Source organism: Schistocerca gregaria, chromosome 10 (genome assembly GCF_023897955.1).
Source record: "Schistocerca gregaria isolate iqSchGreg1 chromosome 10, iqSchGreg1.2, whole genome shotgun sequence".
In the NCBI taxonomy this organism is placed as follows: domain Eukaryota; kingdom Metazoa; phylum Arthropoda; class Insecta; order Orthoptera; family Acrididae; genus Schistocerca; species Schistocerca gregaria.
In genome coordinates, this window is record NC_064929.1 from 141,602,585 (window position 1) to 141,627,243 (window position 24,659).

The 24,659-nt window shown below is 39.6% G+C and overlaps 1 protein-coding gene and 1 pseudogene across 3 annotated transcripts in view; one reads left to right on the forward strand and one right to left on the reverse strand.

The window, feature by feature from the left end:
• Positions 1 to 24,659, forward strand: part of LOC126293673 (uncharacterized) — a 211,207-nt gene that overhangs the window by 3,959 nt on the left and 182,589 nt on the right. The window lies entirely within an intron of this gene.
• LOC126293790 (5S ribosomal RNA) lies at positions 11,164 to 11,281 on the reverse strand (annotated as a pseudogene).

Below are 24,659 nucleotides of genomic sequence, written 5' to 3' on the forward strand. Positions count from 1 at the left end.
TGCATAGCAACACTTTTTTTTGAATCTGTACATGTACATTTCCCATTTTCACCATTACATAGTCTTTTTCCGAGCATTATTCGGCTGTAGTCATTATTTCCATAAAACTCCGACTCTAGCTTCTTTATTTCTGAACTCAATTGCTTACCCTGAGCCTGAAGTTGTGGAAGCACTCCTTGGGTTGCTTTTATTTTCCTAGCTTGCTTTACTGTATGTGTAGAAACATTGAATTCCTTTGCAGTGTAGTCAGTAGACCAGCTGGAAGCTGCAAGGGTAAGAATAGATACTTTTTTTTGGCGTGTGGATATAGCACATTTTTCTTTCAAATCATGCATAATTTTGTCTAAATCAGAGCATTTTTGGTATGATTTCTATTCCTTTGGAGCTCATAGTTCTTCCTCTTCCGCCGTTAGTGAGTCAGATATTTTGTGTTTTAATTCCACTTGAGCTTCTTGTAGTTTTCTTCTACCATAGCTAGGACTGCCTCTTTTCCCAACTTTGTGCGTCTTCGTGGGAGACAAACCAAGAGCAGTCACTAAAGTATTTAATTGCTCATCCGCTGTGGTTGTGGGTGGCCGATACTCTTCATCACTGTCATGTAAATTATCAGAATATTCTTCATTTTTTAGCAGTGTAACACACCTGTAACATAACTTTTGTCCTGGTTTCATGTGAAGTCCCATGCACTATTTACTTTCAATACTGATTTGATATTAATTTCTCTGAGGCTACACTTCACTGTCTTATTATGAATCCTAAATGGATCAAAACAACTTCTTTGTAGGAAAGAATGCTTATCCGGAAACACTTTCATATGATGATAATAAACACTAGTTTCCTGGAACTGTACTTTTTATCTCTGTCACATTTTATTGTACACAAGTTGAAATTTTGTCACATACTATATTATGGTCTACTTATGCAGTGTTTGAAATTTGTCTTGGATCTCATTTGTCCCTTTTGTTCTACCACACTTAGAAAATTCATGTTTTTCAGGTAATTTTTCAAATTTTTGTTTTTCGTATGCATGTAACTCTGTTTCTGTGACTGATATGGGGAAGATGAGTTCTGCGTGTGTTTAGGCCATATTAAGGCACCTACAATATGTACCTTTTAACGTATTATATTTTTTAATCACATTTTGGATTTTTTTCCCCTTGGAAATATGTTGTTGGTGTTTTGATTGATGGAGTGTGTTCTCTAAGTGGATGTTACTGGGTTGTAAAAATTTCACTGGAGTGTGTGGAATATTTCCAAAGTTATTAAGACCTGAAGTTGAGTCTGAAGATAGATTGCCAGATGCGGGTTGCTATTTCCGGGTCACGCCACCTTCTTTCACAAGCCATAATTCTGGAACTAATTGGCAGGGGAACTTAAAATTTTGTACAATGGTGTTCTACACTTGGTTGCATTGGTGTGCTAAATTTCAGCCAAATCTGAAACTTTTCTTTGAAGAGCTGCAATTATCTGCTACCACTCTTCAGCCTTTCTGGAAACATCTACTCTATACTCCACAAACCACCGTAAAGTGCGTGGTACAGGATGTGTCCCATTGTACCAGTTATGAGGATTGCTTCCCATTCCATTCATCTATGGAGTGTGGGAAGAATTATTGTTCGAATGCCTCTGAGTGTGCAGTAACTGTTCTGATCTTATCCTCGCTATCCCTATGTGAGCAATACATAGGAAGTTCCCAGAATCACATTTTCATTCTGCAGCGGAGTGTGTGCTGATATGGAACTTCCCAGCAAATTAAAACTCTGTGCCGGACCGAGACTCGAACCTTTGCCTTTCGCGGGCAAGTGCTCTACCATCTGAGCTACCTGAGCATGACTCACGACCTGTCCTCACAGCTTCAAATCTGCCAGTACCTTGTCTCCCACCTTCCAAACTTTACAGGTCGTGAGTCGTGCTCGGGTAACTCAGATGGTAGAGCACTTGCCCGTGAAAGACAAAGGTCTCAAGTTCGCATCTCAGTCCGGCACACAGTTTTAATTTGCCACAAAGTTTCACACAGCAAGTTTTAGTATATTCATAGAGTCATCATTTAAAGCTGGTTCTTGAAACTTTGATAATAAGACTTTCTCAGGATAGCTTACATCTATCTTCAAGTCTTCCAAATTTGTGCTGTCCGCCTCTTTATGTGTTCAATATCCTCTGCTAGTCCTATGTGGCATGGATACCACACACATGAGCATAACTGTGGAGCTGGTTGCATAAGTGATTTGCAAGAAATCTCCTATAAAAACTGAGTGCACCTTCCCAGTATTCTGCCAATAAACAGAAGTCTACCACCTGCTTTACCCATGACTGAGGTTATGTGAGCACTCCATTTAATATCCCTTACAAAGTGATCCTCCCAGGTATTTGTATGAGTTGGCCGATTCCAACAGTTACTCATTCATATTATAGTGATAATAGTGCATTTTTTTGTATTTTGAAGTGAAAACTTTCACATTTCTGAGCAATTAGAGCAAGTTGCCAGTCTCTGCACCAAATTGAAATCTTAACCGAATCTGGCTGAATATTTATGCAGCTTCTTTCAGATAGTATTTCATTATAGATAACTGCATCATCTGCAAAAGTCTAATTGTTCTCATAATATTGTCTGCAATGTCATTAATATACAACATGAACAGCAAGGGTCCCAACACACTTCGTAGGGGCACACCCGAAGTTACTTCTATATCTGACAATGACTCTCCATCCCAGGTAACATACTATGTGCTCCCTACTAAAAAGTCCTCAATCCCGTCAAAAATTTCACTTGATACCCCATATGATCCTACTTTTCACAATAAGTGTAGATGTGGTACTGAGTCAAATGCTTTTCGGAAATCAAGATGTACTGCATCTACCTGACTGTCGTGATTCATAACTTCCTATGTCATGTGAGGAAAGTGCAAGTTGGGTTTCACATGATCAATGTTTTCGGAATCCTTGCTTGCTGGCATTGAGGTGGTCTATCTGTTAAAGGGTAGTTTTGTGGATCACTTATACAACCCTTCTTGATGACATGCGTGACCTCTGCTTTTTTCAAAGAACTGGGCATGGGTTTTTGTTCGAAGGATGTGCGATAGATTATAGTTAGGTTAGCCCCTGCCCCTTCTAACTCACACTCAAATTCAATATAGAATCTGACAGGGATTCCAATGGGCCCTGGAGCTTGTTCAGTTTTAATGAATTCAGCTGTTTCTCAACACTCACTACTGCTTATTTCATTCATCTTTTCAGTGGTATGAGTATTAAATTAGGACAAATCCCTCTGGGGTTTCCTTAGTAAAGGAACATTTGAAAACAGAGTTAAGCATTTTAGCTTTTGCTTTGCTATCCTCAATTTGAGTTCGTGTGTCATTCGCTAGGAACTGGACACAAACTTGGGTGCCACTGACAGCCTTTACTTACGACCAGAGTTTCTTTGGATTTTGTGATATAGCATTTAACAATATTCTGCTATGGTAGTTGTTAAGGGCATCATGTATTGCTTTCTTGACAGCCAAATGCATTTCAGTTAGTATCTCTCTATCTATAGTCCTACGCTTTGTTTTACTCCTACTATCCAGTAGTCTTTGTTTCATTAGAACTTTCTTTACTGTGACTGTATACTATGGAGGATCCCTTCCATTATGAACTGTTTTGCTGGGTACATATCTATCAAGTGCATACTCTGCAAACCACCTTGAGGTGTGTGGCACAGGGTACATCCCATTGTACCAGTTATTAGGATTTCTTCGTTTCCATTCACATGTGGTGCATGGGAAGAATGATTGTTTGAATGCCTCTGCACGTGCAGTGATTATTCTAATGTTATCCTCATGATCCCTATGTGAGCGATATGGTGGGGTTGCATTACATGAAATTAATACTTGTTCCTTAGATCATGAATACAACATTTTGTAATGATGTGGAACGTGTCAGTTTAACATTCAATACATGTGTACTGCATATCAAATAGACTTGTCGCTTATTATTTCCGAAATTACAAATCCTTATCGTACCCTCCATATACATTTATGAAATTATTATCTTCCCACACAGCAGACAGAAATTATTTGAGAAGAATCATTTTAACCATACATATAACGCAAGAAATAAAATAATTTTATGCTCTCACACACCAGTTGAAATTATATTCACGGACTCCACAGTATATAGGGATGACAATATACAAGAAGTTAATGGTCAAAAACATATTTAATATGAGCCAGAAATTTTAAAAATGAGGGTACAGCAGATTCTGTGGGAGAAATGCTACTATTCAATAGATCAATTCATAGAGGATGAAATGATAATTTGAGCAACATGTAATTAAGTTTTAGATTTTATTGTATGTATATATAACCAAATTGTATTATTATTATTATTATTCTGTTTGTTAACATCAGCTATTCTTTGTTTGTGGTGAAATTTTACCACAATTTGACGTGATTTCCGTACCTAAATCATATGATTTAGGTTATGTACACTATGAGACAAATAAATAACAATTCACATCCTTTCTGCTAATGTTGTTGCTGTGCATTATGCCATTATTTTATAATTCCAATGGGTTATTAATAACAAATGTCAGAAGGGAATATATGTATTGTGGGGGTACTGTGCATATCCCAACTTCCTTAAATAAATGTCTGTAAGGTGATCTTGTATGGGCTCCAGTATTATTCTCAATACATGCTTTTGTGCAATGAATACTTTTTCTCTTAATGAAGAATTACCCAAAATATGACACTGTATGAAATCTGTGGATGAACATAGGCATAGTGGGCTAATTTACTGATCTGTTTATCGCAAAAAATTGCTGTATCCTTAATTGCATAATAAGTTTAACCCAACCGTTTCAGCAGATCATCAGTGTATTTCTTCCAATTCAATTTCTCATCAATGTACACATCCAAAATTTTTGAATATTCTGCTGAGAGTCCATTTGCAGAAAACTAAATAATTTTCCGAATGACATTATTTACAATTTCCCCAGCTAATTCTTGTTTGTTGGGTGTGATTGCTCTACTGTCATCATCAGCAAAAAGAACTGGCTTTGCATCTTCATGAATGAGAGTGGAAAGCCATTACTATCTAGAATAGTCTTGTGATTGACTCAGTCAAAAGCCTTTGAGTGATCACAAAATATCCCAGTGGGTGAGGGTTGGTTATTCAGAGCATTTAATATTTGATCAGTGAAAGCATACATACTATTTTCTGTTGAAAAGCCATTCCGAAAACCAAACTGACATTTTGTTAATACTTCATTTTTTTTAATATGTGAAGCTACTCTTGAACACATTACTTTTTCAAGAATTTTGGATAAAGCTGTCAGAAGTGAGATTGGGTGGCAGTTGTTAGCATCAGACCTATCCCCTTTTTTACGTGATGGTTTAACAATAGCATTTCAGTCTATCTGGAAAAATGCCCTGTTTCAGTGAGCTACTAGTATACTCCTAGAGTAACAATTTAAAGCCAGTTCTTGAAATTCGGTTAGTAGACTATCCCAGGATAGTTTATGTCTATCTTCAAGAGCCTGCCAGTTCAGTTTCTTCAGTATGTCTGATACTCTCCCAGGAATCAAGCTAACCTGTGACTGTTCATGCTACCCTTTTCCGTATATGTTCCTTTTCCGTATACGTTCCTTTTCTGTATATGTTCAGTACCCCCTGTTAGCCCTATTTGGTACGAGTCCCGCACCCTCGAGCAATATTCTAGAATGGGTCACACAAGTGATTTGAAAACAATCTCCTTTGTTGACTGCTTGCACTTCCATAGTATTCTGCCAATAAACTGAAGTCTACCATCTGTTTTACTCATGACTGAACCTATGTGATTATTCCATTTCATATCCCTGCAAAGGTATTTCTATGAATTGGCTGATTCCAAGAGTGACTCACTGATATTATAGTTATAGGACACTACATTTTTTAAATTTGTGAAGTGCAAAATTTTACATTTCCAAACATTTAGAGCAAGTCGCCAATCTCTGCACCATGTTGAAATCTTGTAAAGACCTGACTGAAAATTTATGCAGCTTCTTTCATATAGTACTTCATTATAGATAACTGCACCCTTTATTTTACTATTAATATTGTTTGCAAGGTTATTAATATACAATTTGAACAGCAAAGGTTCCAAGACACTTCCCTGGGACACATCCAAAGTCACTTCTACTTCTGATTTGGACATCTCAGTGTGGTCTGGTCTATTTGTTGTCATTAGATGCAATATATTTCCATTCTGAGTGTGGCTCCTTTGTTATTTTCAGAGAAGGCGTTTAGTAATGTGTCACAGGATGCCTTATCACACCCAGCATGTTTCAGATATGTATATGGTTATGTACCGCACACTTACAAAACAATAGCTAAGAATGTGTTTGTAACATAAAGATTATTAGTCAGTGTTGTGTTAGCATGAAAGGTGCTGTTCCTTTTAAATAAGGTCATATTGTGAAGCACAAATCTCAAATGCAGCAGCATGACCAGCAATTTAACAAAATCCCCTTTTCATTCATTCCTTAACACACAGTGTTCCATAAATCCTGTACTGAAACAGAGATTTCAGGAATAAGGAACAAACCAAATTACATATTGACCAGCAGAAACTACCACTGTTGCCTACTTCTGTGTAGTATAGTAACAGCAAAATATGATTAGCTTTATTCTACTCTGATTGATAATTAATTTGTTGACCTCCATTTCTATGGATTTTCAGCATGTTGGGTTTGCTTATCCTGTCCCTTTTCATAGAAAAACGTGACTTGGATAAATATGTATGTACAATTTAAAACGGTTTGTGTGCGCTATTACAGAAAATACAGTTGTTTTTCTGTCTGTATGACTCGAAAATGGCTTCAGATATCCAAAACTAGTTGTAAATTAAATAAAAAAATTGGACCTTGCCACTTTGGCTGTTCGTATATCAAACTTCACAACTCTGTTGGCCGTATGCACACCTCTGTCCACATTAAACTCACTAACTGCCAACAGTACAATACTTACATTTCAACAGCTATTATCCCTCCCACACCAAAAAAAATCCCTCCTTTGCACCTTATCCATACATGGACAGTGTGTTATAATAATAAAAAACAAATAAATGTATGGGTGAAAAAAATTAAAGGATAATACAACTGCATTATTAGAAATGTTCTGCTTGTATGAATTTAGGGTATTAGGACTTCCTCTCATACATTTCAATTGTAGATGCAGGCAGCTGACTTCAAAGACACTTTGCATGTCAAAAAAATGAAGAAAATCCTCCTTACTTGGCTCCACTTCACTTCAATTAAAAAAAAAAAAAAACTTGATGGTGTTGTTAAATCTTCTCGTATTCATACACACATTGAATAGATAACACTTGTAATACTTCATACTTAAGCAATACATCTTAACCATCCTTCCACATATGAGAGAGTGTGAAAACAAAATCATGTACAAAGAAAAAATAATGTCTTTTTTTATTTATTTATTTTTCATTTGTCTGCAGCTTACCGTGCATTCATAATTTATGTCTTTTCCGATGCTTATGGTCGACTGCTGTTCCATTTTTTTTTTCTTAAATAAATTTTAAACTTACCACATGGGGGGGAGACACCATGTACCTACACAACAGCTATCTGCAGTGTTGAGAACTACCTCACCCGGTACACTGAAGTTTTCACAAAGGTCTTCACAGACCACTGCCCTCCTGAACATGGTCTACAAACAGATTTCCTCTGCCATATCCTCACACACTGCCAGTCCTCCCATCAACCCCAATGATCAGCTACAAAGGAACACACCCAGTGTCACCCCGCACTGGAACAACTAAACCATATCCTTTGTCAGGGCTTTGACTATCTCTCATTGTACGATGAAATAAGGGGCGTCCTACCCGAGATCCTTCCCACACTTCCTATAGTGGTGGTCTGTCACCCACGTGACCTACTACCATCCTAGTCCACTCCTACGCCAGCTCCTCTCCCAGCTGTTTGCCACAGGTAACATATCCCTCTGAAAGACCAAGGTGTGAGACCTGCCCAATCCACCCACTCAGTACTTCCTACTCTAGTCCTGTCAAAGCCTTACCTTACTCCATCAGAGACCAGGCTACCAGTGAAGGCAGCTGTTTTATATTCCAATCCTGCTGCAGACACTGTACTGCTTTTTATATCAGTATTACTGTTAGTGAGCTGTCCACCAGGATAAGGGCATCCATTTGATAGTTTGTCAAGGAGGTAGGGGGGCATGCTAGATCTGGGGTTGTGGTAAATTTTCAATATTTTGGAAGATGAATGGCAATTTGTAAGTAGTCATAAAGAAGTTCCCAGTTCCCACCCTGTTAAAAATCTTTGTAATACTCACTTTTAAATCATCTGACTACACTATATTTTTTTTCCTTTCTTTGAGAGTGGGAGGGGGGGGGGGGAGGAGGAGGTGTCCGTGTTTTGCCCCTGGGGATGGGGGATGGGTTCTCTTGCTCCACCATGAATAGCCACTAGCAATTGGTTACCAAGTCCACCGTCCACCTGGTTACACAACATGTCACTATGTGCAGCATGCTCAGTTGCATGCTCAATCCTTCCTTCCACCACCAGCTTCTCTGAACTACTCAAATGGGGTTATCCTTGCAACGCTTTCTTTGCTTCTGATCATCCTACCCTCAACCTACGGTAACCTGTGTCCCCACACCATCCAATAGTTTGTCCTTTCTCTGTCCTGCCACCCCCTCACAGATTCAGATCCCAATGCTACTCCACACCCCAGCAGCCATTTGTCACATGCCCAGCTCGTGCTCCTGCCACCTCTCCCTCATTGCTAACTTACGAACTGGCTTCCTCCCGCCACACGATTGGGCACTCATCCCCAATCCATCTCCTGCCTCTCTCTCTCTCTCTCTCTCTCTCTCTCTCTCTCTCTCTCTCTCTCTCTCTCTCTCTCTAACCACCCCACCAAACACAACTCCCGCTCAAATAAAGAATTACTCCAAAAGCTAGCAAATTATCTTTGTTTATGTGTGAGCCTATCAACGATGCTATGCCTGTGGTTTTCAGTGAGTGGCCCCCTTAATCCAAAAGTATTTACGTATTGATACGTATGTTAATTACTTCCACATAATCTTTTATATATGTTGTTGTTGTGATCCTAAGACTGGTTTGATGCTACTCTGTGCTAGTCTATCCTGTGTAAGTCTTTTCATCTCTGTGGAACTACTGCCATTTGCATCCATCTGAACATACTTAACAGCATTCAAGCATTGGTCTTCCTAAACAAACAGAGCAGGGTGGCATATTTGGGAGGACATCAGCTCAACTTCCCATCTGGCCATCCAGTTTTAAGTTTTCTAATCTTTGTTCAGTATTGTTCTATAGCACTACATTTCATTCTCTACCTGTCTGAACTGCTTATTGTCCTCATTTCACTTCCAGACATGACTGCACTCTAGACAAATACTTTCAAAAAAAGTGTTCCAAACTCTTAAATTGATATTACGTGTTAACAAATATCTGTTATTTAGAAATGCCTTTCTTGCTCTTGGCAGTATGTGATTTTTTGCTCCAAATAGCAAAACTTATCTACTACTTTTAGTGACTAAAGCTTCTAAATGCCACTTCATGAAGTGACTTACTCGTATCTGCTGAAATCCTTCTTAAACATACTGGCAAAGAATGTCAGCATTTGCAATAGGTCTTGAAGAGTCTATATCCTTCAAATCCCCCCCCCCCCCCCCCAAAAAAAAAAATCCAGTAGATTCAGATCAGCAGAGCCAGTAGACCAAGATGTTGCTGTCTGTTTCCATTAATTTGGGAAACACTGATTTAAAAATTTTCATACTTTGAGAGCAAAATGGGTGCAGTCTCCATCATGCATGAACCACATGTAGTGATGTAAGTATATTCAAATGTCTTCCAGAAAAACATTTGAATGTTCCATTAAAAACTCACTATATGATGTTCCAGTCAGTGTTTCATGGAAAATGGAAGGTCCAATTAATCTTTCACAAGTTATGGCAGCCTATAGATAAATGATAAACTGTTGTTGATATCGTGTTTCCAAAATTTCAGAATAATTCTCATCTGCCCATACGTGAGTGTTGTGAGAATTCTGCACTCCATTCTCCGTGAACTTTGCTTCATCAGTGAATAGTGTGTAAGACACAAAGTATTGGTTCTGAACGCACATCCCCTGTAACCAAGAACAAAAAGCATTCTGTTTTAAAAATGTGTTTCAGTAGTAAGATCTTGTGCTGTCTGGAGATGGTAGGGGTAAAGGAGTTGCTCTCGTAACACTTTCCACACAGTGACATGGCATATGCTCAGTTTCTGGTATTTCTGTAGTGCTGCCTCCATTGTGGTCCTAAGTGTAATGAAGCATTCTAGATTGCAAATCAAGTGTTCTAACTCTGTTTGATATTCCACAGTGAAATGACCTTTTTCTGAAAAGAGTCTTCTGTTTACTTAAGACATTCCTGTATTTCAGAAGAAAACTCAAGTCATCAGTTGCACTATATTTTGATTTTGCTACACCAGTTTCTACTGATTAATTTGTCATCTTCAGATGCCTACAAAATTAGGTCTATTATAAATCTTCAGACTTTGGCTATACATTGAGTATAAGAAATGTATTACATGTTCATGTGTTTTTTTGAAACATTTTATTGTTGAGGCAAATGTTTGGCTTCAGGTGCATTGTGATTTGTGACTCCACATATCAGGTGCCTGTTTGTCATGTGCTGATTACATTTTAGCCACAAATGTACAGTACAAACTGGTCCAATAAAGATACGGCCAAGCGGCATCACATTCATGACGGAAAGACAGACACAATGAGTCACTCTTTAGCTGAAGTTGGTAAAAAACTCTTGATCAGTGGCGCCTCTTTCAGAAACAGCCAATGTGATTTGTAGCAGGGGATCAATGTTCAGTATACACTAAACACTAGTCCAATAAGCACTGTAGAAAAGATTCCACTACCGATTGTGTTCTCTGTACTAAAAAAGCACTCCGTCGTCAGGCCACAAGTGTTCTACCAGGACCATCCGACCACCGTGTCATCCTCAGATAAGAATGCGGATAGGAGGGGCGTGTGGTCAGCACACCACTCTCCCGGTCGTTATGATGGTTTTCTTTGACCGGAGCCACTACTAATCTGTCGAGTAGCTTCTCAATTGGCATCACGAGGCTGAGTGCACCCCGAAAAATGGCAACAGCGCATGGCGGCACTGATGGTCACCCATCCAAGTGCCGGCCACGCCCGTCAGCGCTTAACTTCGGTGATCTGGTGGGAACCGGTGTATCCACTGCAGCAAGGCCGTTGCCCCTCTGTACTAAAAGGATTTGTTTATTCACTAGTGCCATCGCAACTGAGGTAAATATAAAAGCCTTGGACTTAGTGTTTCTCAAAACAAACAGCATTTGTAAAGAAAAAATGCCTGCAAAATCAAGCTGGAAATTTGAAAACAAAAAGACAGGAATGAAACAAATGTGTGGTAACAAAAATGTGTGTGCACATGTCTATATGAACAGTTTTGCTTCTTTTAAGTCCTCTGTCCATTACCCAGAGGTTTCCCACACATAATTTAAGAACCTGGCAAAATCAGTATCTGTCTAATACAAATAATGGAGTTGCATGGAATTTACATTGCTGAAAACAAGTATTCTCATAAATTGTAGAAGTGCTAATGAGATGTACTTCTACTTTGTTTTAAAATATTAGGGGATTTGATATTTTCCGCCTGATGCCCACTAACAAACTGTTAGAGGCTTTTGCGTCAGAATGTAAAACTCCATTTTGAACCTTGGTTTCATTGATGGTTGTTCGAGTTTCATTAAGTGACACCCCACACATTACTGCCCATAAGTAGGTGGAAGCTGTAATGGCCACAGTCGACAGGTTCGCACTGCTGCCCTAGGCTGCTGCACCATTGGGACATCTGAGATGGAATGCATTGGCACTTCTGGAGACTATAGCATCACCTGGGATACCTCACACCACTACATTTTCCGATTTGCACGTCCCAGCCAGTCCGTGTTGGTGAATGGTGAACAGTGGTGGGACATTTCATCTCTGGGCAGAAGGTGAAAGTGGGTACTGGCCACACAGCTGTCCCCTAGCATCTTAAAAAAGAGGTTTGAGGTATTGTCCGCTACAGAAATTATGTCTGAGCCTGTACAGGCTGCCTCATCTGTTGGGACTGGCCGACCTTCCAGAGAGGTCTGAACAAGCACAGAGGGAGATATTGCCTATCATTGGGAGCTTCAGTGTTTCTCGGGTGATGGAGCTACTCAGATAAATACCACACAGGTCATAGAAGGCCAGTGTCACTCTGTTTGCCTGACAGGGGGTCTCATCAGTTGAGTGTACTAGGTAAAACCAGCTGCAAATTGTGGCTCTTGTAGGCACGAATGGTGCTTGCTGCCTGGATGCAGATGCCATCCTTGGTTCCTGCAGGTAGCTGGATGAGTTGATGAAGAGAACTAGTCTCATTCTTAGGATGGAAGCAGAGCTATCATTTTGCAGTGTGGTTCCCATAACCCATTGTGGTCCTCAGGTTTGAAGCAGAATGGATGGTCTAAGGCTAAGCATCTGCTGGAACTGTTAGCCGTATATGACTGCACTGAGCTAACTAATGCCAAGATATTTTTTGCCATTGGTCCGTACCCACTGCACAAAATCAAGCCAGCCCCATATGACTGTACACTACCAGCTGACAGACGAATCCCAATTAAATGGGATTGGTCGGACATAGTCTTTCATAGCAGATGCAAGCGAATGCTTGTTTGTGCTTGTGTCTGACTGAAGGAGGATACAAGATGACTTGGACAGGATTTGTGATAGGTGAGAAGAATGGCAGCTAACTCTAAATATAGATAAATGTAAATTAATGCAGATGAATAGGAAAAAGAATCCCGTAATGTTTGAATATTCCATTAGTAGTGTAGCGCTTGGCACAGTCATGTCGATTAAATATATGGGCGTAACGTTGCAGAGCGATATGAAGTATAAAACACTAATACGACCTATTCCTGAGTACTGCTTGAGCGTTTGGGATCCCTATCAGGTCGGATTGAGGGAGGACATAGAAGCAATTCAGAGGCGGGCTGCTAGATTTATTACTGGTAGGTTTAATCATCATGTGAGTGTTACGGAAATGCTTCAGGAACTCGGGTAGGAGCCTCTGGAGGAAAGGAGGTGTTCTTTTCGTGAATCGCTACTGAGGAAATTTAGAGAACCAGCATTTGAGGCTGAGTGCAGTACAATTTTACTGCCGCCAACTTATATTTCGTGGAAAGACCACAAAGATAATATAAGAGAGATTAGGGCTCATACAGAGGCATATAGGCAGTCATTTTTCCCTCGTTCTGTTTGGGAGTGGAACAGGGAGAGATGCTAGTTGCGTGTGTTATAGAATATGCTGCATAGGCACTGTGATTCTCGCTGGCAGAGCGGAAAGTTTTGTTGATTCTGCTAGCTGACGCAGTTGATGGTTCTTCACCTTCCTTGTCAATTACAATTTTCTGTAAACAGCAAATACATTTGAGTATGTCAATTTCAGTACTTGTTTGCAACAGTCTCCATTTACTTATCATTATTATGAACACATATCTTCTATCACTTGTCTCATCTTAGAAAAACTCCTGTTGAAAGTATTTTGCTTTGATCCAAGTTTTGCCATTGAGAATAGTCTCATCAGGTAAGTTTTCAGTGAACTTATCTCGCGAATGATAGGTTCCCGGCCAAGTGCCGGATATTACTCAGCTACAGTGGATGAGCTTCATTGGTTAGCCATAGTCGTATGACTGTATGGACAGCCTGTAGTCGGATGAATACAGCTCCAGAGGTTGACCAACCTAATCCAGAGGCTATTGGGTGGAGAACTGTTGGATTCCACTTAACAGGACAGGTGTAGACTATACCCAGGAAGTGGCTGCTAGGGTAGAGGAGTACTTGTGACATGCCCATGTGGGTTCTTTAGGGTAGAGAAATCCCTCCACAGGCCCAATAAGAATCCAAATGAAGTAACGTTTGTCAGAGCAGATCAGAGAAAGGAAATGTTGATATAATGGTATTAGTTAACTGCTGGAGCATCTACAGAAAGGTCCTGGAACTATCTCACTTATAGATGGTAATAGAGTACACATAGTACTAGGGACAGAAATCTGGCTGAAAGCAGGTGCAAGGAGAAGTGAAATTATAAATTCCCATTGGAATGTATATCAAAAAGATATGTTGAACATTGGTGGGGGAGGTGTGTTTATAGCCATAAAAAATGGTAATATATATTGAGATCAGTTCAGATTCTGAATGTGAAATAATTTAGGTGAAGACAAGTGTTAAAGGTGGATCAAATAAGGTCATTGGATTGTTTTGTAGATCCCTTGCCTCAGCAGCAGCAGCAGCAGTGGCCAAACAGTTGAGATGAAGCTCGGGGAATATTTTGTGTAAATTTCCTGGTCCTGTTCTAGTTTTAGGTGGAGATTTTAACTTACTGGCTATTGATTGTGAGACTCAAGTGATTTATACAGGTAGTAAGCACAGAAAATCCTGTGAAATTTTTCTATGGCTTTATCCGAAAATTACCTTGAGCAGTTAGTCAGAGAAGCAGCTCTTGAGGATAACATCTTAGACCCGCTGGTGACAGACAGACCCGAACTCTTCGGCCCAGTGTAGAATAGTCAGTCAGTGATCATAAGTACATTACAGTATTACTGAATATAGCTGTAAATAGGAATACAAATAAAGGCAGGAAGATCTTTCTGCTTCTCAAGACTGACAGGAGAGAGATTACAGATTACTACCTGAGTGGTTAGCTCGAAAATTGCATCAGCGGCACTAACGATGCTATTAGTGTAAGGAGTTCAGGAGTGTTGTGCAGTACACTTTAAACTGATATGTGCTGAAGAAAATTGTGAGGGATGGAAAAGACCCACTCTGGTTTGACAGATGTGTTAGAAAACTTCTACAAAAGCAAAGGCAGCTTTACTGCAAATTTAAATGTAGCCAATGCTGCACAGACAAGAAAAAAATTAAATGCAGCCAAAATTAGTGTTAAGGAAAGCCGTGCGTAAAATTCTATCTACACACTTTATGGCAAATCCTAAAAAGTTTTGGTCTTATGTTAAATCAGTAAACAGATCAAAGCCATCTGTCCAGACACTTTGTGACCGTAATGGCATTGGAATGGAGGACAAGACAGAAAATGCTTTTTCCAAAACTGTTTCACAGAGGAAGATCGCATTGTAGTACCTCCTTTAAATTATCGAACAAACGATGAAATTGCTAATATCGAAATAAGTCGTAATGGGTGGAAAAGAAATGAAATTGCTCAACAGAGGGAGGGCCATCGAAATGGGATACCATTACAGTTTTCAAAAGAACTTGACCCTATTCTAGCAGCTTTGTAGGTCTTTGGAGGAGCAAAGTGTTTGTGATGATTGGAAAAAAGATAGATTACTCTCATTTTCAAGTAAGTTTGTCAAACGGCCACACAAAATTATAGATAGGCCTATATATCTGATGCTGATCAGTTGTTGAATTTTGGAACGTGTTTTACACTTAACATTGTGACGCATCTGGATGCAAAAGTCTTCTGTGTAGTAACTGACATTGGCTTCAAAAACAGTGATTGTGTGAAACACTGGTTGATTTGCCCATCTGTGTGATCCAGAAAGCAGTAGATACAGGCATCCAGGTTTTGGAGTTCCAGAAGGCATTCAACAGTGGCCCCTAATGAACAAAGTATGAATGTACGGAATATCAGACCAGCTGTTGATTGCATTGAAAAGACAGAACACATCGTGTCATTCTGAAAGGGGAGAAATCTTCAGACATAAAAGTAACTTCAGGCCAGATCCAAAGGGAGTGATAGAGGATCATTATGTTTCAAAATATACATTATATAAATGACTCAGTAGGTAACGACGGAAGTTCTGTAAGGTCTTTCGCACATGATGCTGTTCTATACAGAAATGTTGCGACGGTAGAAAAGTCTAGTGAAATGCAGGAAGACTGCAGAGGATTGATGATGCTGAGGGTGGGGAGTGGCAATTGACCATCAACATAAACAAGTTCAATGTATTGCAAAGACATAGAGAGAAACATCTATTCCTGTATGATTATGTGATTGCAGAACAATCACTGGAAGCATTTACTTCCATTAAATATCTAGCAGTATGCGTATGGAGCAATTTGAAATGGAGGTACTACTTAAAACTAACTGTGAGTAAAACAGGTGGCAAACTGAGATTTATCAGGAAATTTAGTCCACCAACAGAAGAAGTAGCTTACGTAACACTTGTTTGATCAAGACTTGAATATTGCTTGCCAGTATGGGATCCATACGAGGTAGGACTGATAAAGGAAATAGAGAAGATCCAAAGAGGAGCAGTACATTATGTTACAGGTCCGTTTGGCAACCACAAAAGTGTCACGGAGATGATCAACCAACCCCAGCAGTAGACAGTGCAAGAGAGATGTTCTATGTCATGATTTGGCTTGTTGTTGAAGTTCCAACAGTGTATGTTCTTAGAAGAGTCAAATATATTGCTTTCTCTTATGTATATCTCCTGAAATGACCACAAAGTTAAAATCAGAGAGAGTACCACATGAAGAATTATCGGCAAACATTCTGTATGCAAACTATTTGTGATTCAAACAGCAAAAGGGGGACAGTGATAGGGTTTCACAAAGTACCCTCCACCACACACTGCAAGTAGGTGTTTGGTTACACATATTAATTTCCCCTGAACAAAGCTGTCCCAAAATGTTACATGATATGAGGAAATGAATATATGTATCTTAAACAAATTTCACTGTATCATTGGTGACAACTGTGCACAATAGTCAAACCATACAGGTAGCTGGATTTAGCTACTTCACAAATATCTGACTTTGATGAGAACTGACTATATTACCCTCAGTCCCAGAAAGTGTATTCTTCTCATCAAAATTGAAAAGTTTTGGAACAAACTTTGCTGAAACATGTCTCATGTTTTCCTCAGCAACTTCTCTTTTGGTAATTTGAGAATTTTCCAAAACAATTTTGTTCACAGCTTCAACGTTATCATCTGTTGTTGATGTGCTCAGTGGTCCAGAGCGAGGTTCATCATTGGCATCTTCTCGACCATCTTGGAAGAGCTTGTACCACTCGTAAACATTTTTCTTACTTAGAGCAGACTCACCATATGCCACTGTCAAGATTTCAAGTGTTTTAGAGCACTTGATTCCATTTTTCATACAAAATTTGATGCAAGTTCTTTGCTCCAAATTTTATAGTAATCGAAAATCACTGAGCGCACTACAACACGTCTAACCTTTCTATCTGTCAAAAACAAACGAAGTATGCTGTACACTTGAAACTGTGAACATATGTTCGGGACATGTGTACCAACATAACAAAAAAAGTTTGCTATTCGAATGTAATGTTGCCCATGCAGTTTGAAAAGTCACCTTACAGCCCTTTTATATAAAAATGTAAATGTTTGTTTGTTTGTTTAAAGTCATTAATCTTCAAAAGTTCTTGACTGATTGCTTTGAAATTGTGACATAATGTTCCATTCTAATAAACGTACGTTTGTAAGTACCTATTCCTGAGTATATGTATATTCGAGTATATGCGTGTCTGGGTACAGCTAGTTGTGTATAAAAAGAACAGGGAGTGCTAAATTATGCTGCAGCTGAAAGTTAACCTGATCTGAATCTCTAATAAGCTGAAAGTAACGCCTTTACAATGATAAAGTCTTTCCATATTCCTTCTGTCGTATGTCAGTACCCCACAGATAACATGATGACAGAAGGAGCCCCAGGAATGTTTTTATTCCATTACAGATTTTTCTGTAGGTTAATGTAATCGTTTAAGGCAAATGCCGGGATGATTCCTTGGAAAATGACAGAGCCAATTTCCCTCACCATCCTTGACTAGTTTGAGCTTGTGCTCCAGTGACCTCATCACTGACAGTATAGTAAACTGCAATTTTTGTTCTTTCTTCAAGATGAGATTTGAATTGAGATATGCAGTAACAGAGAGAATTATATATGAAAAATATTTCTGTTGCTGTGTTATCAATAAATAGATCTGCTGTATCCATGTCCTAAAAATAATGACTGTAAATCTTGTACCAAAAAATGACTCTAAATCTTGTACCATGAACTGGTTGTAGTTAATATCCACCATTCGTTTTTGAAATTAGGTATATGGTGGGGGAGCATCAGTGAGCGTCAGTTGGGGAAAAAAAAGAAAAAAAAAAGAAAAAGAAACTGTTACAATTACAAACAACATTATTGTTTCTAACATTGAAGCTATCGTCAGATATTGAGTCCATCTAGGGGTGTGATCTGCAGCTGAACATGCAACTGCTGGTTATCTGTGTGGCCATTAATGTCTGTTCCTAGTTCTTGCAGGTCACTTTTCCTTTTTTTATGTTATAATATGAATATTTATGAGGTTAACACTTGAAATGTTTGTTGCGAACCTATTGCTCACCATCCATCCAAAAAGTAAAAAGTACTGAGACTGGTTTTATTCCAGGTATATAAGTGACATCAGTACAGTAACTATAATGACAGCTTGAAAGAACAACTGTAAACAACAGATTTGCGTTTGACCAGTTAGCTGTGAGCAAGCATTGTTAAGTAGTGTGTCACTGTCATAGTGCCACAAATTGCAATGGTCAAACAAAATGAATGTCATACAATGTAAACTTTTGTCGGCTGGTATTGTCTTCATTTAAAACTTCCGGGCTGATAGGCCATGGTCGAAGTATAAAACTGTCTCCTGACGTTTCGTCTCCGACTGCAGGAGACATCCTCGGCGAACCGCTTTACCTCCGAGGATGTCTCTCACAGTCGGAGATGAAATGTCAGGAGACAGTTTATCAGACCGGAAGTTTTAAGTGAAGAAAATGAACATCTCTAAAACAAGTATTCGAGACATTCTCCGGAATGTTTTGAAGAAGAAAGCTGTGTGTACAAAGTTTGTCCCTCATGCCTTGACTACCAAACTAAAACAGCTATGCGTGGACACCTGTCACGACTCAATTGAAATGAAAAATATGGTCAGTTCTTTCGTGGAAAACGCCATCACAGGTGAGGAGACTTGGGATCAATAAGAACTTGCAGCAAAACAATGTAGTGCAGAATGGGTCTTCGATGGCTCACCAAACCTGAAAATGGTGTGAATGTAATATGCAAGTTGAACAACAGCCCAAAGAAGAGTTTTTCTGACAGTTTCTCATTGTTGTATGACGAGGCTATGTAGAATATGTGGAGCATTAAAACCATCACCTTAACTTTTTTTCTGTGTTTTGTTAACACAGTCTTGAAACTTTTTGGAGTGACGGGGTAGACCTGTTCAACTATCATCTGAACTGTGCCTCGTAGGGTCCAGTTGGACTCTTAATTAGCATGCTTACATCATCAGCAAAAATTACAGTGTTTGAATTGTTATTTAAAGTCATTGAAGATCATTTTACCATTGTGTAGGTAGGAGGTTAAAGAGTATCTTTAGAGTCTTTATTTAATGCTGGTTTTTGAAACTTTGTAAATGTGCTTTTTTGGGATAACTACTGTCTATCATCAAGAGCATGGAACCTGAAGGTAAAGGAAGTCAAGGAAGAATACCAGTAAATTATAATGGAAAAATTATCAAAGGATGAACCAAAAATAGAAGAAAAAAATGGTGGCAATTTAAAACTGCTATGGTAGAAGCAGCAGTAGCTGTATGCGGTAGTACAAGTGGTAAAAACAGTGGAGAGAGACGCCATAGTGAAATGAAAGAGTGAAGGAGGTAATGGGAAGGAAGACCAAGGTCTTTAGACTGTTGTTCTGATAAAGGTCCGAGTTAGCAAGAGAGGAGTATAAGAAAGAGGCAAATTAGACAGTGTCTGTATAGAGAAGAAAGCGGATGGGAGAATGGAAAAACGTGATGTAGGAAGATAGCAGAGGCAGTAAGAAAGTGCTGTATGGAATGGTCATAAGTACGAAGAGAGGTTTGAGAGAGGATGCAGCATGATCGATAAAAATGGAAAAGAGGTTAATAACAAACAGACACTGAAGATAGTGTGGAAGGAGTACTTTGAGCACTTGTGAAGTCCAGACAGACTTGGAGATGAGGTAGAATTAACTTGGGAGGGGGGGACCTGACTTGGAAAGGAATGGAAGTGGCACTGAACAAGACAAGATGAAAGGACGAAAGGCACCAGGTGTCGATGAATTAAGTGTTGAAATGGTGAAGGCAACAGGGGAGGATGGGAACAGTGGCTATATTTTGTGACAAGGGTCATGTGTAATGAGCAGACTCCAGAAGATTAGAAAAAGGCACTAATTGTCCCTATATTCAAGAAAAGGATTTGGAAGGAATTAGAAACTGCAGGGTAGTCACAATGATACCACACTGTGCCAATGTATGGAAAAAGATCCTGGATAGCAGAATGCAACAAAGGGGAAAGAACAAATTGAGAGTGGAGGAGCATGGCTTCAGACCTGGGAGGTCAACTTTTGACTTCATATTTGCAGTGAGGCAGCTCTAGAAGCACCACCATGAATCTGGGGAAGACCTCACAGTGGCCTTTCTTGGTACAGAAAAGGCATTTTATTGTGTCTGTAGAAGAAAGCTCTGGGAAGCACTAGAAAAAAGAGAGTGGAAAAATAGACGTGCTTAGTCACCCCTCCTCTTCATTGTGGTCTTGAGTAAGATGACACCTACGGTGGGAGAAAAAACTGGAGAAGACAAGATGAAAGTAATGACATTCATGGATAGTTTGATGATCTGGGGAATTGGGGAGGAGGAAATTCAGGAACATGTGGATGCTTGGGAAGAAACTGTGAGACAGTATGGACTGAAATTTAATGCAAACAAATGTGAGAACCCAATTACAACTAGAAACAAAGGTAGACCAACAGCGAAATGAGGACTGGAGGTTAACAATTGAAGAAGGTGGAAAGTTTCATGTTCTTGGGAATGTGATAGAGGAAAATGGAAGAAATGAGAAAGAAATCAGTAAATGTGGCAGACAGGCAGAAGTGGTTTTGGGAAGTGTTAGCAGCCTGGTTTGGAAGAAAGAGGTCCCACAACAAAGCAAAGAAGTAATATATAGGTGTTACTACACCCCAGTATAGACCTACGCATATGAAACATAGGTAATGAAGAAAAGAGATGTAAGTGGATTACAAGCATGTGACATGGAGTTCCTCAGGAGTAGGAGTAGCAAGGAAAGATACAATCAGGAATGAAAGGGTAAGGGAAATAGTGAAAGAAGAACACTTGCGTTATAAACACCAAAGCTGAGAAATAAAAAAAAAAAAAAGAGAATTCCCAAGAAGATATATGAAGCAGAGATTCAAAGGAAATTACCAAGAGGAAGACTGACGGGTAATTGGTTGAAAGGTGTGGAGGAATGTGTTGAGAAAAGGGGCAAGGATTGGACCAGAGCAAACACAGAAGGATTGTGGGAAAACAGGAGTAAATTGTGAGGTTCATGTGCAACCTCATCCTCAAGAATCGAGACAATCATTGGGCTGCACTATAGTTCAGTCCACCACCATAGTCAGTTTTCCTCCAGTTGCATTCATTGCCAACTGACAACCAGACTGAAACATTTCAATCCAACCCATACCGAGGACTACACTACAGATCACTTCTTCATAACAAATAGTTTTATTGCACTTAGGTTAGTTGACTTCACCAACTCACAACGAAGCCGGCACATTTAACCTAACCTAGATCTCAGGCTGTGCTACAGATCAGTCCGTTACCACAACCAGTTTTCCTTCAGTCACATTTATTGGCATTGCCAACTCATAACCAAGTTATAACATTGGGATGTGAAACAATATCCCAAGAAATCCTGTCATAATCTGAGAAATATACAATACAACAAATACACATGAAAACCAATAACCAGCTTCATAATCCATAATAGCCAGATCATTAACCATCAGCTTGTACTGTCCCTGTCAAAAACAAAAGTCATCAATTCATATTTTCCATTGAAGTAAGTCATTAGATTCAGTGATTTTCATTTGGTACTCTATACTATTACCCAATTGGCTATGAATAATGGAAACTACAGCATGCAAAACAAAAGCTGTCAATAGTGTACATGCACTTTAACTTAGTACTATAATGAACATTACAGGATTGTTCTTCCTATTCATCTGCTTTCAACTACACTTTTTTCACACTTAGAGCAAGCTGCCATTCATCACACCATATAGAAATTCTGTCCAGGTCATCCTGTATAATTTGTTACTCAGCAATGACACTTTCCCATACAACTTTGCATCATTAACAAACAATTCCAGAGAGCTGTTTAAGCTTTCTGTCACATCATTTTTGTGCATGCAGAACATGAGTGGTCCTATCACATTTCCTGGGGCACTCCTCATGATACCTTTGTCTCTGATGAGCACCCACTGTCGGGGAGAGGACAGTGTACTGAGTTCTACTACTTAACACTAGGAGGACCACAAGCAGTGTACTACCTACAAGGACCGACAGAGCCGAATTGGTCCCATGTTTATTTGGTCAGATTGTGATAGGTAATTGAATGTAACATACATATATAGCTTTTGTTGATTTTTATTAATAAAATAAATACATTATGCACACACACAAGCACGTGCGCACTCTCTCTCTCTCTCTCTCTCTCTCTCTCCACCGTAGTCCACTGCTGTTTACTGCTGCACTTGTCGCACCACACTCGTCTTCTCTTCACAGATTTGCCACATACTGCTTTCTCGCAATCTGAACAAACAGTAGCAGTACGGTTTCCTTTACATGAGGTACAAATTTTACACTTCTCTCTCTCTTAGTTGCCCTCTGTGGTCCACCTTTAGTGTCTGCATGATTATGGTCTGGCTAATTATTTCTTGATGATACATACTGTGCTCAAAGCTCTTCACACAAATCAAAAATATACTTCCGCCCCCTAAGTCGCATATCAGTCACTTCCTTATACAACACTTGTATTCATCGTGGCATACTATCCACAAGTTTATCAATCCAGATTCTCCCACTCCTCAATGGTGACTCATCGTAGATCCCTCAGAGTGGTTGATGGGTCAAGCCATCCATATACAGCCCTTTTCAATCTATCCCGGGCATTTTAGATAGGGTTTGTGTCTGGAGAACATGCTGGCAAATCTATTCGAGCAATGTCGTTATCCTGAAGGAAGTCATTCACAAGATGTGCACGATGGGGGCACGAATTGTCATCCATGAAGATGAATGCCTCGCCAATATGCTACCGATGGGTTGCACTATCAGTTGGAGGATGGCATTCACATATTGTACAGCCATTAGAGCAGGGAATCTCCACCTTGCTGCACTTGCTGGACAGTGTGTCGAAGGCGTTCAACCTGACTAGGTTGCCTCCAAACATGTTTCCAGTGATTGTCTGGCTGAAGGCATCTCATCGGTGAAGAAAACGAGATGCCGATCCTGAGTGATCCATTCTTCATGTTGTTGCGGGCCCATCTGTACCGCACTGCATGGTGTCGTGGTTTCAAAGATAGACCTCGCCATGGACGTCGGGAACGAAGTTGTGTATTATGCAGCCTACTGCACACAGTTTGAGTCAAAACACGACGTCCTGTGGCTGCACGAAAAGCATTATTCAACATGGTGACATTGCCTCCATGTCCAAACAACACTGCTTTGATTCACTCTGAGACGCCTGGACACTTCCCTTGTTGAGAGCCCTTCCTGGCACAAAGTAACAATTCGGACACGATCGAATTGCGGTATTGACTGTCTAGGCATGGTTGAACTACAAACAACAAGAGCCTTGTACATCCCTCTTGGTGGAATGACTGGAACTGATCTGCTGTGGCTCTGAGCACTATGGGACTTAACATCTTAGGTCATCAGTCCCCCTGATCTGCTGTCAGACCCCCCTGTCTAATAGGTGCTGTTCATGCATGGCTGTTTACATCTGTGGGTGGATTTAGTGACATCTCTGAACAGTCAAAGGGACTGTGTCTGTGATATAATATCCACAGTCAATATCTATCTTCAGGATTTTTGGGAACCAGAGTGACACAAAACTTTTTTTGAGGGGCATGTGTGTCTTGAGGGAATATAACTTGTGACATGCTTATTACTGGGACTGTGCTCAGCCAGTATTTGAGAATGAGAGCTTTTAGCAACTTTCCACAAACTTTACTCACAATGTCAAACCTTTATGAAACTTTTACATGCTGACACCCCCATAAAATGATAGAAGTAAAAAAGTTAAGTAAAAAAGTTAATCAGTACATTTTTGTGTTGAATAAAAACACCTGCAGCTGTTGTAAATCCTTCAGTAAAGGCACAGCGGGTTTCATCATTTAAATTGCATTATCAGGTGCATATCTGAATAAAAAGAAGAGAGAGACTGTAAACAACATTACACAAAGACCACATCTCAGCGATAAAGTGTCCAGAAGACTGAATACGTACATTGTAGCAGTCAAGCCACTTTTACAGCTTTCCTTGAAATTTGGCAAATTTCGAAAAAGTGGTATTCATGGATTTAAATGCAGCAATGAAACTGGAACCTACGAACAAATGGGATGAGAGAAAAATTATAAAAAGCACTGGGAAGAGAAGGGAAAAACACGAAATATAGAATAAACAGTACCTCTGCTGAAGCCATGCCGCGATGGAATGCTATGACTGCTGTACAAGAACTGACAGGATACTGAAACATGGGCCCTGAG